Source organism: Sapajus apella, unplaced genomic scaffold (assembly GCF_009761245.1).
Source record: "Sapajus apella isolate SASKATOON/1434 unplaced genomic scaffold, GSC_monkey_1.0 scaffold22, whole genome shotgun sequence".
In the NCBI taxonomy this organism is placed as follows: domain Eukaryota; kingdom Metazoa; phylum Chordata; class Mammalia; order Primates; family Cebidae; genus Sapajus; species Sapajus apella.
In genome coordinates, this window is record NW_022436962.1 from 12,030,838 (window position 1) to 12,044,635 (window position 13,798).

A 13,798-nucleotide genomic window follows, 5' to 3' on the forward strand; every position below is an offset into this window, starting at 1 on the left:
CACACTGGGATGCTGGGGGGAGTTCTCCGAGGAATGAACATGCTGGGCTGTGAACTGGTGCACACACACCACAGAATCTCGCTGAAACTGCTTAGGTTGCCTATATATCAGGGGCTGTGTTGAGCTCCATGCCCCTTTCTGTTTGTGCTGAATTCTTATGGCTCAGTCCTTTCTATTCATTCATTATTTAAACATTTTTGTTTGTTTGTTTCTCCTATGTGCCAGGCATTTCTTTTATGTACCATTCCCTTTGCTGGGGATGCAATAACAAACAACATAGCAAAAATCCCTGCCTTCTTGGTGTTCACATCCTAGCAGAAGGAGACAACTCAAAAGACAGTGAAGTTAAACATAGCCTATGCTGGACAGTGATAAATGCTGTAGAAAAAAAAAGTAGAGAAAGGGGTTAGTTGTATGTGTAGGGATGGTGGGCAATTTAGATAGTGTGGCTAGAAAGGACCTCAAAGAGGTAAAGGATCAAACACTGCAGATGTCTGGGGAAGTGTTTTTTGCACAGAGGGAATAGCAAGGCCAAGGCCTTGTGTTGGAAGTTTATGCGTAATGAGGCCAGATCTGGAGAATCTTGTACATGATTAGAAGAATGTTGCCTTCTACGGTAAGTGAAATGATTGTAAGCTGAAGAATGACATGATTTGACTTACCTTTTACAAGGTTACTGTGGCTACTATATGGACAATAGGCTGAAGGTGAGCAAGTTCACATCAAGAAAGACTCTTGTAATAATCCAGGTAAGAGCTGACAGTGAACTGGGCCAAAAGGACAGCAATTGGAGTGGTAAGATGTGGTCAGATTCCAGATGTTTCTGAAGATCTAGCCAACAGGATTTGCCAACAGATTGGAAGTGGACTGTGAGAGAGAGAACATTAAAGATGAATCTGTGGCTTCGGACTTGAGCAATTGGAAGGGTGGAGTTGCTATGAACTAAGATGGAGAACACAGAGCACTCAAGTTCTGGGGAATATCAGGAGTACAGCATTGAAGAGGTAGAGTTTGGGAAGCTTTCTGGACATGGAAGCAGACCTGTGGAGAGCTAAGCAGAGTGTTCTGGGCTGGCGATCTACATTTTGGGGTCATCAGGATGGCATTAAAAGCCATTAGACTAGATAGTCACCAGGGAAATGAGTGTAGATAGAAAAGAGAAAAAGAAGAAAGACTGAACTAGGAACACTCCAATGTTCAGAAGTCACCGGGATAAGAAGGAACTGAGAGAAGTAACTGAGAAAGAGGTGTCAACAATTCAAAAAGAAAACAAGAAGAGGGGATGCTGTCCTCAGAACAACAGGAGGGTGCTGGAAGTCAAGTGATGCTGTTGTTGACAGGTCAAGTAAGAAGCCTGCTGAATATGGACTATGCTCATTATGTTAAGAGCACTGGAGTGAGTCAAGAGACATGGATACAAACACTGACCTCACCACAGGTTTGCCGGTGGCCATGGGATAGTTAAGGAAACTCACCCTCCTCAGCAGGGAAAAATGACTGTTGCAAAGGTGAAATAAGATAAAGTGAAAACTACCTAGAAAAAGAAGAAAACTGTAGCACAAAGTAGCTACTCAACAAATGTCAGTTGACTGTCAGTTGAACCCTAAATATTCAGAGCTCAGTTATTTGCTTACTCCTCTGCTTGACTGATTTCCTGTGCCTTCTGACTGGGTCTGCAGAGTTTGATCATCGTTTTTTGGCCAGTGTGAAGCATGTGGGTTAAACTTCTAGCACTCCTTCTGGTTTAAGCCTTGGGCTCACACTCTTCTATTATTCTGCCATAATTGATTGCCCTAGATCCCCAAGTCATTCATTTAGCAACATTTTTTGACTGCCAACTATGCGTATGAGACCCTGTGCTAAAAACTGGCCATGACCCCTTGCTCCTCTGACCTTACCAACCTATCCATGAATCCTCTATGACAAACTCACACTCCCAATACCTGCTTTCCAGAGGCTTAAATGAACCCCTAATTACTGCATACTAGTCATGAAATATCAGAGGAATTATTTAATTTCTTGACCTTCATTTTGTCTATAAAATATAAATAAAAATTGCTATGCTGGAAGATAGGTATCATTATCCACATTGTAAAAATAAATGATACCGAATATGTGAGGTAGCGAGGTCCTTGTCAGTTATATAGTATTACTGGGTATTACTTGGTGAATATTAATTTCCTCTCTCCACCCAACTCCATACTTCTGCCTCCCAAGATGTGGTGCTAAGCATTTGCAATTATCCAAATGAATCTTGGAGGGTGAAAAATGTGCACTACAAGTTCTCACACACTCTGGTAGGTTGGGATTTACACTGTTGGATTAGCTGTATACATTAGAACAAATGTGCTCCTCAATTAGTAAGTTTCCTAGTCATGTGGTTACACAGCCTGCATGCATATGCGTAAACCAGCACATGCTGCATACATACATACATGTGTACATACACACAGACACCTGGTCCAGGTTAGTGTAATAACAAGATTTTAGAATAAAAATCAGCTGATAATTCCAACAGCTTTTCACTGAGATTTGAGTTAAAAATCCTGAGGAGCTAACAGAAGAGAAAATCATACTCCATCCCTAGCTAGCCTGGTGTTTTCCTATTTGCCTCTATTTTCTTTCTTCGACTCATGATCTTGATTAAAAGGAAGCTGCAGCTAAAACCCTTTACCCAGTCCCTGCCCACTGTGTATACATGTTCTGAGGATGATCTGAACATCTCTCCAGAATGAAATGATAGTGCTTCTGGGAAGAAACTGAAAGAAATACTTTTACTAAGTTATTTTTGCAGTGATGGAAGGCCATGTTCATTTCCAGAAAAGATCCCAGGTTTTATTTCACTGTATTTATATAAGTACATTCTAAGGAACTAAGAATAGGTAAAATTTTTTAAATAGCAAGATGCTAATATTTTGAAAAATAAATCTTGATTTTTTTCATTAATGATACTTGTGAATTCCTAGTTAGATTGACCGCTCTTGATTGATTTGGTTTAGAAATGAACTTATGCAGACTTAATTATACCATGAGATCAGTGTATTCTTATTGATTGTGCCTTTGACATGATTAGCTATATTAGATTATGATGTCCTCATCTCCCAAAAATCAAAGCTAGGATGGGCTTTCTGTAAGGGCCATTAGTCATATGTGCATGGCACATACTGTATTTTTTCATTATATAATAGGCAGGAGAGAATGTAAAAAGAGCATTAGCTTCATACCATTCAAAAATCTATCTTAGAAATATGTCTGATGGAAACAGATTATATCCCTCCTCCACACGCAACAGATGCTTAGTTGGCACGAACTGTGTTGAGGAGGGAGCATTCCTATCAAGTGCTGTACCAGAGTGGACCTGGGGTCCCTTCACAGGTCATCCTAAGAGCCACATCACTATCCACGGTCTAAGTGCCCTAGTCAGTCACTTAAGATAAGGGCAAATGAGCTGCTGTGTTTTCAAGTCCAGGCTCCAGTGGATTAAATCCCTGTGCCCTGCAGCCAACCTGGGACTCCATCCATTTTAGGCAGTACAGCATTACTAATAACAAGAACAGCACAGAAAATATGAGAGCCGGGCAGCAGTGGCAGGGAGAATGAGATGCAGAGCTGTGCATGCTGGGAAGTGTTGGCCTTAATTAGAATGTGCATGTACAGTATTTATCTTTCTCCCAAACCTATAAATAAGGCCAGCGCTGTGGCGATTACTGATGTCTGCCGTCATTTCACAAGGCCTCTGTTTTGATGGAGCACCAGTTGCTGCAAAATAATATTTCTTTCCTCTCTGCTCTGCATCTGCTCCTGTATGGAAACCTCTCAAAGGCTTTCAGAGCTGTGACTGGACAGGAGAGAAGGGGTGGACATCATCTTCTGGGAATTCAAGGAAGAATTGTTCTTTGGGGACCCTTAACTGCAATCAGAGAGAAACCATAAAACATAGGAAGGAGCGTACAGGAAAAAAAAATAAAAACAAACAAAAAAAACACTCTTATCCAAAAAGAGGCCTTCATCATCATCATCCCTGAAGACATTTTTCCAGCTCCTCCTTGAATACTTTTGGTGTTGAGTCATCAATGGTAGTCAACATCAATGGTTGTACATCCAGTGGTAGTCAACTCCAATTTTGGATGCACCAAAACCTTCTTCTGAATACTGGATAAATCTACCCCTCTACCATTTGCCTCTGTTGATCTAAATATACAAACTTCAAATGGAAACCTTATCAATTGTCCCAAGTATTTATCTGATTCTTCTGTGTGTCCCAATATTTTACATAATACATAAAAATAATTATAAAAAGTACTCACTACTATAATTTTTTATCAACTCATCTATGTTTTTCTTTCTCACAACAGGAGTATTGAAAAAGAGTCTGATATACACTTCAGGAGTCACCCAGAATAGTGTTGCTCATCTTCCATAAAGGAGAACAAATATATATGCCCTTGAAGGACTCTCATCTGTGAAGTGAAAATTCATAAAACCTAAATGGTCCATAGGAGGGTGATTTAAATTTTATCACACATGGGCATCCCCTGACCTCACCAAAAGGTTAAATGAAAACTATTATTGTTGTTTGCTGCTTAGTTTCTCTCTGACTAAAACTAGATTAGTAAACTCTTTAAGTAGAAGATGGTTTGTATGGGTTTTTTTGGTTAATGTCAGTATTTCTCAGTACATGTACATAGTAGAACTTCAATAAATAATTAATTGTAATTAAATCAATTCATTTCATGAGGTAGGAAGATATTCCTCTTAAAAACCTCACTTCCAGAGGTTCATGTTTTCTCGGACTAAATGCTTCTGCCCTCTAGCTCGTCTTCCGCATGTGAGGTTAAGGAATAATAAAGGGGAATGCATGAAACATGCTCACCCATGGCCGAGATCGCACCATTGCACTCCAGGGGCAAAACTCTGTCTCAAAACAAAAAGTAAGAAACATACTCACCCATGAAGTCATCTTCAATGAATGTTTATTCATAAGGCAGCCACCCTATTCCAAGCACCAAACCATCTCTCTGCTTCCTGTGCCTGAGGAGACATCATCAATTCCTTCTTGGAAGACACTTCATGTCATTTCCTGTCGAACGAGACTAGGACAATCTATCTGCCCTCACCATTCCCCTTCCTTCAAAGAGGAAATAAATAAATACCAACCAACCCACAACACATCCAAGCTCATTCTTAGTGGGTCTTTCGTTTCCTGTCCCCCTGTTTCCCTCAGCTAATGGATGCCTTGGATGACAGACCATTGACTTGCCATTAAGCCCCAAAGGGTGGGATCCCTGTTGACTCAGGAAATGGGAGAGTTTTCTTTTCCCCTTTCCTGCTGCCAAGGTAAATGAGCCCCTTTGCCCAGAAAAAATATATAAATATAGATATATGCTCACAGGCTGGGAGAGGAGAGTTACAACATTTGTATGGAAAAAAATATATCTGACAATGAAAGACAAATACTTATGTAAATAATCTCTACAGGAGAGAGGAAGAGTAGCATCTTCAAACTTGCACATGACATGAAATGCTTCTTCTGGGTCCCAAAATGCCAAACAAATATGCATAAACCTCAGAACACCTTGCAAAACAGCTCTGGTGTGGCACAAAACATCTGGACTTAAAGTCAGGAGTTCTGGGTTTTCAATTATTCATTCACTGTGTGCCCTTGAGCAAAAGTCTGAAGCAACTTGACTGTGACTTGTCTCCTCAGTTGCAAGATGTAGCATTTAATATGGATTCACAGCACATGGGTAGCAGCAAGGGTGTGTCCTTACCTCTAGTACTGTTCAGGAGTCGAGGTGTTGATGCTAAGGAGATGAACCCATACACACAGGTAGTTTTGTAGGAGGTTGAACGAGTCATCCTATCAAGGGTACCATATAGTCTGACGGTAGTGCTTGAAATTGAGCTTATTGTCAGTGCTGAAGTTCTGGATGAATGTGAGGCTACGGCATGAATGAGGAGGGGAAAGAGTGATACATCACTTTGCACAGTGGCTCACACTTGTAATCCCAGGACTGTGGGAGGCTGAGGCGGGCGGATCACGAGGTTAGGGGATCAAGACTATCCTGGGCAACGTGATGAAAGCCCATCTCTACTAAAATACAAAAAAAAAATTAGCCTGGCGTGGTGGCACTCACCTATAGTCCCAGCTACTCGGGAGGCTGAGGCAGGGGAATCACTTGAACCCGGGCGGCAGAGGTTGCAGTGAGCAGTACACGCCACTGTACTCCAGCTTGATGATAGAGCAAGACTCTGTCCCCTCCCCACCCGCCAAAAAAGAGTGCTACATCTTGCAAGGGTGAGTCTCACAGCAAGAAGTGGTTTTTATGTGGGAGTGAAGGAGTAGTGGCTTAGAAAAGGAAATGCTTCATTGAGAGGAAGTTGAAAACCTCCAACTGAATAAATACTGAAGTGCAGGGAATGCAAGCAGTCTTTGGGGGATTGACTCAATACTATTTCTATTGAGGTCTCCCAATGTGTTCGACATTGTTGTACTTTCTATATGTACTCATTTAATCATAATAATCCCAAGGGAGCTGTTTCTCTCATTTTCAGATGTAGAAACTGAGGCTAGAAAATTTTTGGTAACTTGCCTTAACTTACTTAGTGACATACTTAGTGAGTGGCAGAGCTGGGATATAAACACAGGAGATTTGAACACAGAGCCTGAGCTCTTAACACCCACACTAGGCTGCAGTGTTCTTGAGGGATTGCCAGAATCCACTCAAAGCCAGGGAGACAGGAATTGGGCTGTGAAGGAATTGCAGCTATACAGGAGTTTGCTTACTTTTGAATTAAGGTGCTGGGTGGTATTTGGATGAAAGGCCAGCAGAGGCAGGGCAAATTGGGAAGAAAAAAAAATACAGAACAATTCATAATAAGAAGCCTGAAGTGGAAAAGTGAATGACCAGTGGGTCTTGAGTTTTTTGGTTGTATCTTTTGATGATAAGAATATGAAAGATAGTGAATTTAGCTGGCATCGAAGGTTGGAATATAGCTTCCGTACAAAGACACTCTTCTGTTGACTCCAGCTTGTATTCTAGTACTCATTCCAAATAGAACTCCAGTGAGAACTGGCCATGATGCTGCAAAAAGACACTTCCTAGGAGGCTTAGAAAGAGAAGACCTCAGGCCTTTGCAGCCAAGGACAAGTCAGGGCTTTATGGTAGCATTGTACCAGAGTTAGGCCACCAATGGCACTCAAAATGTTTTTCTTTCCATGCTGCTGGACAAAGAGAAAAACACAAATAGGATAGAAACTCAAAGAGGTGGAAGGACCAGCCAAATAAACTGTGTACTTTGCAGTTTGCCCGTGATCTTGTAGCAGTGGTTTTTGCTACTCAAAACAAAAAAATCAATAGTGTGATTTGCATGATTATATCAAGTATAGTATTGGAAGGCTGAAAACCTTAACTTTTTCTAAGCCAGTTTGATTTCTCTAAGCCAGAATACTCTATCCTGTGCTATCATGGTATTTAAATATCTTCAACTGAAAGAAATGGAGGAGAAAAGAAAACAGAAAGGAAAAAGATGAAATGTGTAATGCATACATTCTACCCTCTGTCCCCTTATCACACACAATGGTCTTACTAAGTATGTGTACACACACATGCATGCACACACACACATATACACACATATACAGTATACACAGATATACACAGATTCTTTCACTCTCTATATATCTTTAGTTGAGAATAGAGCATGAGTTGGAGATGTTTCAATTTGTTGGAACTTTATTATTATTATTATTGTTATTGTTATTATTATTCTAGACAGAGTCTCACTCTGTTGCCCAGGCTATAGTGCAGTGGCACAGTCTCCACTCACTGCAACCTCTGCCTCCCAGGTTCAAGCGATTTTCATGCTTCAGCCTCCTGAGTAGCTAGGGCTACAGGTGTGCGCCACCACACCCAGCTAACATTTTGTATTTTTAGTAGAAAGGGGGTTTTGCCATGTTGCTGATGCTCATCTCGAACTCCTGAGCTCAGGCCATCTGCCTGCCCTGGCCACCCAAAGTGCTAGGATTACAAGCATAAGCCACCACGCCAAGCCTGATGGAACGCTGAAAACTTCCAACATTTACTTTGGCATTGCTGTTTCACATAGTGGGTAGTAAATTGTGGAGGAATTCTTATTTATTTACTTATTTAGAATATTGATTGCTTGATTTCTTACTTGTGTGTAATCCATTACAGGCTATCATAGTTAAAAAATTTTAAAATGAAATCCACGAGTTAAACACTTATTATAAATTACCTAAAGGACCCAGATTATTTGGTGGAAGTCCTCTAAAGCTAGTTACAAACTAGGCATTAAGGCCTCCCCAACCTTGCTGTGAGAGATATATCCAATCTCCCTATCCTAGTGAGCAGGTTAAAAGAGTAGAGAGCTTGGCAAGGGAATTGGATCTAAAAGAAAATACAGTCCCACCTAAAGCCCACAGTTAGCCATCAGGACCATCAGTGTGTGCAATGAGATATGGAGTCAAGATACAAAGTCCAGTAGGGGTCAGAACTATGCAAGGTGTAAACATCAAGTACCGAATCAGAGCAGGTAAACTGAAAAGGGTCTGGTGGAGTTCTGGGGATGGAAGGACTTGTCAGACACCAGGATCATTTAAAGGAGCACAAAATAGGATGTTCAGAGATAAGTACTTTCTCTGAATGAATCACGAATATGGCCCAACTTGTTAAGTCCAATACTTTTAATGAAACTGAACCACATGGTGTGTCTAGCCTGGAGTATCCACATCAGTGGAAAAACCCACTCCATGGTAAGAATCATTAAGGAAGTTACAGAAGTACAAGATAAAAACGTTCTCTGTGATCCCCTCAGGAGGCAGGGCTAGGGTTGATGGAGGAGAGAGAGAACTCAGAGTTCAGCTACAGAAGAGAAGGCGTTAAGAGTGAGTAGATCAGACAAGCAGGGGGCAGTCCTGAGAAGTCAGTTAAAGTGGGACCCAGCAGGGAAATGTGGCTGGTGACCAGAACCTAACCTTTGTGCAACATTATGGTTTACAAAGCATTTCCACATGCAATTGCTACCACCCATCAGGATGAGCCACAACTTAAGGGCAAGGTAGAGTGGGAAATGCAATGACATAAAGAGGCAGAAGGCTCATTCCTTGTCCCAGCCTAGCCTCTCATTGTGTTAGATCTATTTCCTTCCTCCTTTTCTTTCTCAGTTTCTTCATTTCCTCAACCTCAGCACTATTGCCAATCTGAGGTGGATAATTATTTGTTGTACACTGTAGGATTTTAGCAGTATTCCTGGCCTCAACCCACTACATGCGAGTAGTACCCCACCTCAGCTGTGGTTTTGCACCCCAGAGGGACATTTGGAAATGTATGGAGATATATTTCCCCAGGGGGGTCAAAATTGCCCCTGGTTGAGCAGCACCATTGATCTAAATAAATAAATAAGCAAGCAAGCAGGCAGCAAATCTTCCCTCATTGTTTTTGATGGTCTCTCTTCCGTCTTTTGGAAAATCCCCTAGCAGACCATGCTACTGTAATTGCATGGACTCTGGTTAGGGTCAAAGAGACATGAATTCAATCCTGGCTCTGTCACTTGCCAGATGCCTAATCTTAGATAAGTCACCTCTTCAAGCTAAGCTGCAGTTTCCTTGTCTGTGAAATGGGGATAATAACAATACCATCTCAAAGGTTGTAGTGAGAATGATGTGAGGTAACTTACATAGTGCATAGAGTGCACTCAGGGAGACAGGGACATGGTAAAGGCTCAATCACTGTGAACTATCGTTATTGTTACTGTTGTATGAGAAGGTGGCTGTCCTTGACCGTTCAGTATGTCACCTTCTCTCTCTTGTGGGAATAGGAAGATGAATAAGACAATTCTCTTCCCCTCAGGGGTCTGCAGTCCATTAGGGAAGAGAGGCCTGTCCATGAATCACTGTAATGTAGGAAACCACAGTGATTGCCAGCAATAACGTATAAGTTGCTGCTGCTGGGTTGAGAAGCAGAGAAACAGATGCCAGGATCACCTTGATGTACACAACTGTGGTGTGGTGTCACCTGGAGCACTCTAGGAAGTTCTGGATGCCACATCTCAAGATCAAAGAGGTCTGGAGAAGGTCAGGGAAGGGCACCTAAGATGATGGGAAATGTTAGGGCTCTGCTGTCTTGGTCTGGGAAGAAGGCAGAAAGAGCTCAGGATTGAAATCTATGAAATTATGAAAAGTCAATATGCATTCATTCCTTTATATTTTGGCTCTGTTATATGGTTGTAAAAATGAGCAAATATAACTTCTGCATTCAAGAAATTCAGAATTATTTGAGGGAAACAAGCCTGTAAACAAGTAGTGTATTTATAAGACATCAATAGAATATATAATGGTCTGGCCAGGAGTGGTGGCTCATGCCTATAATCCCAGCACTTTGGGAGGCCGAGGTGGGCAGATCACTTGAGGTTAGGAGTTTGAGATCAGCCTAGCCAACATGGAGAAACCCTGTCTGTACTAAAAATACAAAAATCAGCTGGGCATGGTGGTGCATGCCTTTAATCCTAGCTACTTGGGAGGCTAAGGCAAGAGAATCGCCTGAACCAAGAAGCAGAGGTTGCAGTGAACTGAGATTGTGCCAGTGCACTCCAGCCTGGGCGACAGAACAAGACTCCATCTCAAAGAAATAAAACATAATTTTTTTTTAAAAAGGACAAATAATGGTCTTATGACTGACCTGAACTTAGAGCGGGGAAGAGGCAGGGTCAAGCAAAGCTTCACCGAGAACATGACACCTGATTAGTGCCTTAAATAGTGAAGATAATTTCTAAAGAAAAGAGAAGGAGGCCATTTAAGAGTGAAAGAGAATTCCAACAACACGAATGCTGTGAAGATAGGAGCACTTGCCTTGGGAGCAGGTAATGCTGCCTCTAGGAGGAGTTCAGTCACATCTTCTGCATTCTGTCCAAGGGCTTCGCCAATGAGCACCCTGCTCAGTCTATACACAAATGGATACCAGAAGTTCAGAGGGCTTCCACCACCAGGGCCAACTGTCAGCCAACAAAACCATGTGCTGGTGCCTCAGGCCTCCTCCATGGGGTGGATATTTGCAGGAGGCATTCTGTGTGCTGCCTGGAGTGAAGGCAGGATTGAGCCCCCACATTCAGCAGCAGCCTGAATACTTCTCTTCCCCTGTCTCCCTCTCCCTACCATCTCCCTCTCCCTACTGCCTCCCTCCCATTTCCTTGGATATTAACCCACAAATGAATAGCCTGCAGCTAGATTTTGATTTCAGGCTCTGCTCTTTGGAGCAACCCAAGCTAAGACAGCTAATTCAGGAGAAACCATCATTTTTTACCAGTTAAGGAGAAACCCATCATTTTTCACCAGTTAAGAAGAAACCATCATTTTTCACCAATATTTGAATTTCTAAATTTATAACAACAATATACCATAGTATACTTTGTGGTCAGAAAAACTTTCCGACATTGTTGAGCCATTTACTAGTTTTGTGATCTTGGACAAATTACTTAAGTATTCTGAGACTCAAGTTTCTTCATCTACTTCCTGTCTCCTAGAATCGGGAAAAGATGAGATACAGAATCTAATGTACTTAGCCTACATAAGGCAGTCAATACCAATGCATGTTAATTGCTATTATTATAAAGAATAATAATAATAGGCCAGACACAGTGGCTCACACCTGTAATGCCAGCACTTTGTGAGGCCAAGACAAGCAGATCACGAGGTCAAGAGATCGAGACCATCCTGGCCAACATGGTGAAACCCCATCTCTACCAAAAATACAAAAATTAGCTGGGTGTGGTGGCAGGCACCTGTAGTCCCAGCTACTTGCGAGGCTGAGGCAGGAGAATTGTTTGAACCAGGGGGGCGGGGGGACTGGAGGTTTCAGTGAGCCAAGATAGTGCCACTGCACTCCAGCCTGGCGACAGAGCGAGACCCTGTCCCAATAATAATAACAGTAATAATAATAATAAATTGAACAACAGACAACAACATCCTCTTTAAGTCTCAAGTATTGTAGTAAAGAGATACGGTTCTACTTTATACAGTAACAGCTTTTTAACTTTAGTATCATAAGCGTTTCCGGCTTGATACATTCAAAATGCAGCTAAAATGTCTTAAAAAGTCATAAGACTATTTTGGTTTTGGCCCAATATATGACAGCATGTTTGGCCAAATAAAGAATATTGTTTCTTCAAAACAGTCCTCTTAAACTGTCAGTACTTGAATTGTTTTTAGAACTCTTCTTTGGGATAGGCACTGAAAATCAATTTTCATGACACATTGAGAAAACCGATCTTATTAGTTTATGGTCACAGCTCATTTTTGACCTAAAATGCTCATAACCAGCTTGATCAAGCACTTTAATCCCTAGGCTCAGCTCTTGGTGATCTTTAGCTGTTTCAAATCAAATCTGCTTTCAGTGGAAAAAAATTGCAACCACCGAGGAAATTTAAAATAACATATTATAAGGAATAAAGGAAATTTCCAAAACTCCCCTAAGATTTGGGACATGGAAGCTATGGACTCATATGATTTTAGAGCTAGCAGAGATCAATAGCTCTTCCCCATTAGAAATGGGAAAACTGAGAGGAGGGAAAGGGACATGCTTTGATAAAGGACACACCGATAATTAGTAGTGGACTCACACATAGGAGCCAGACTGTCTACTCCTAATCCAGCATTCTTCTAGCTACACCACGAAATAAGAGCATCTTGGAAAAAAGTATATAGCTTTTCAGAGTGACTGCTCTGAAATGGATAATGCCCATTTGAATATGTAAGTTCATAAAATATTATCACATATGGTCCTGACTTGGAAATGGGTTGGAGAAGCTAGACAAATTCGTCACTCATAAAATCGCATCAAGTTGTAAGCAAAATAAATGAATGCCTTTTTTTCAGGATTGAAATCAGGAATAATAATATCATACTTCCATAGTACATCTCTTAGGGTAAAAGGAGATGAAGAACTACCCAGCAGTTGGTTAGGAGTCTGTTTCATTACAGCAATTCCTTTGTTTCTTTATCACAGTATTTGTAACACACACACACACCCCACACCCTGGCCCTCTTCTCAATGGGGAGCACTGTCGTTACTTTGATAGGTAGGAAATGAAGAGTAATTACAGATTTTAAGTTTTAGACAAAGCTACATGAAAGCTTGGGCACAGTGGTTCACACCTGTAATCCCAGCATTTTGGGAGGCCAAGGCGGGTAGATCACCTGGTGTCAGGAGTTCAAGACCAGCCTGATCAACATTGTGAAACCCTGTCTCTACTAAAAATACAAAAATTAGCCAGGTGTGGTGTCATGCGCCTGTAATCCAGCTATTCAGGAGAGGCAGGAGGATCACTTGAACCCGCGAGGTGGAGGTTGCAGTGAGTCAAGATCACACCACTGCACTCCAGTCTGGGTGACAGAGTGAGACAGTGTCTCAAAAAACTAACAAACAAACAAATAAAGCTGCATGAAAACTGAACCTTTGATTATTGTTCTAAGTAACAACTTGCTTAAAAGCTTAACCGTATGCACATACAAACACATACACCTTGTCCGATATTATTTAAAGAAACCTCAATCCCATCTGCAAAGACACAGGGAAATAACAGATTATTTTAGTTTTGATAATTTAAGGTTGCTGATGCACAAGTTATAAAATAAATAGACGACTGTGTTATTCTTCATGGGGATTCTCTAGGGTGACAAAAAAAGCTCTGGTTAAAAGCAGAGGTAGGAGAATGTTAATTACCAGCTAATGAGTTGGGGATATAAATCTGGCCATCTCTGTTTTCCATTAATTGACCAGAT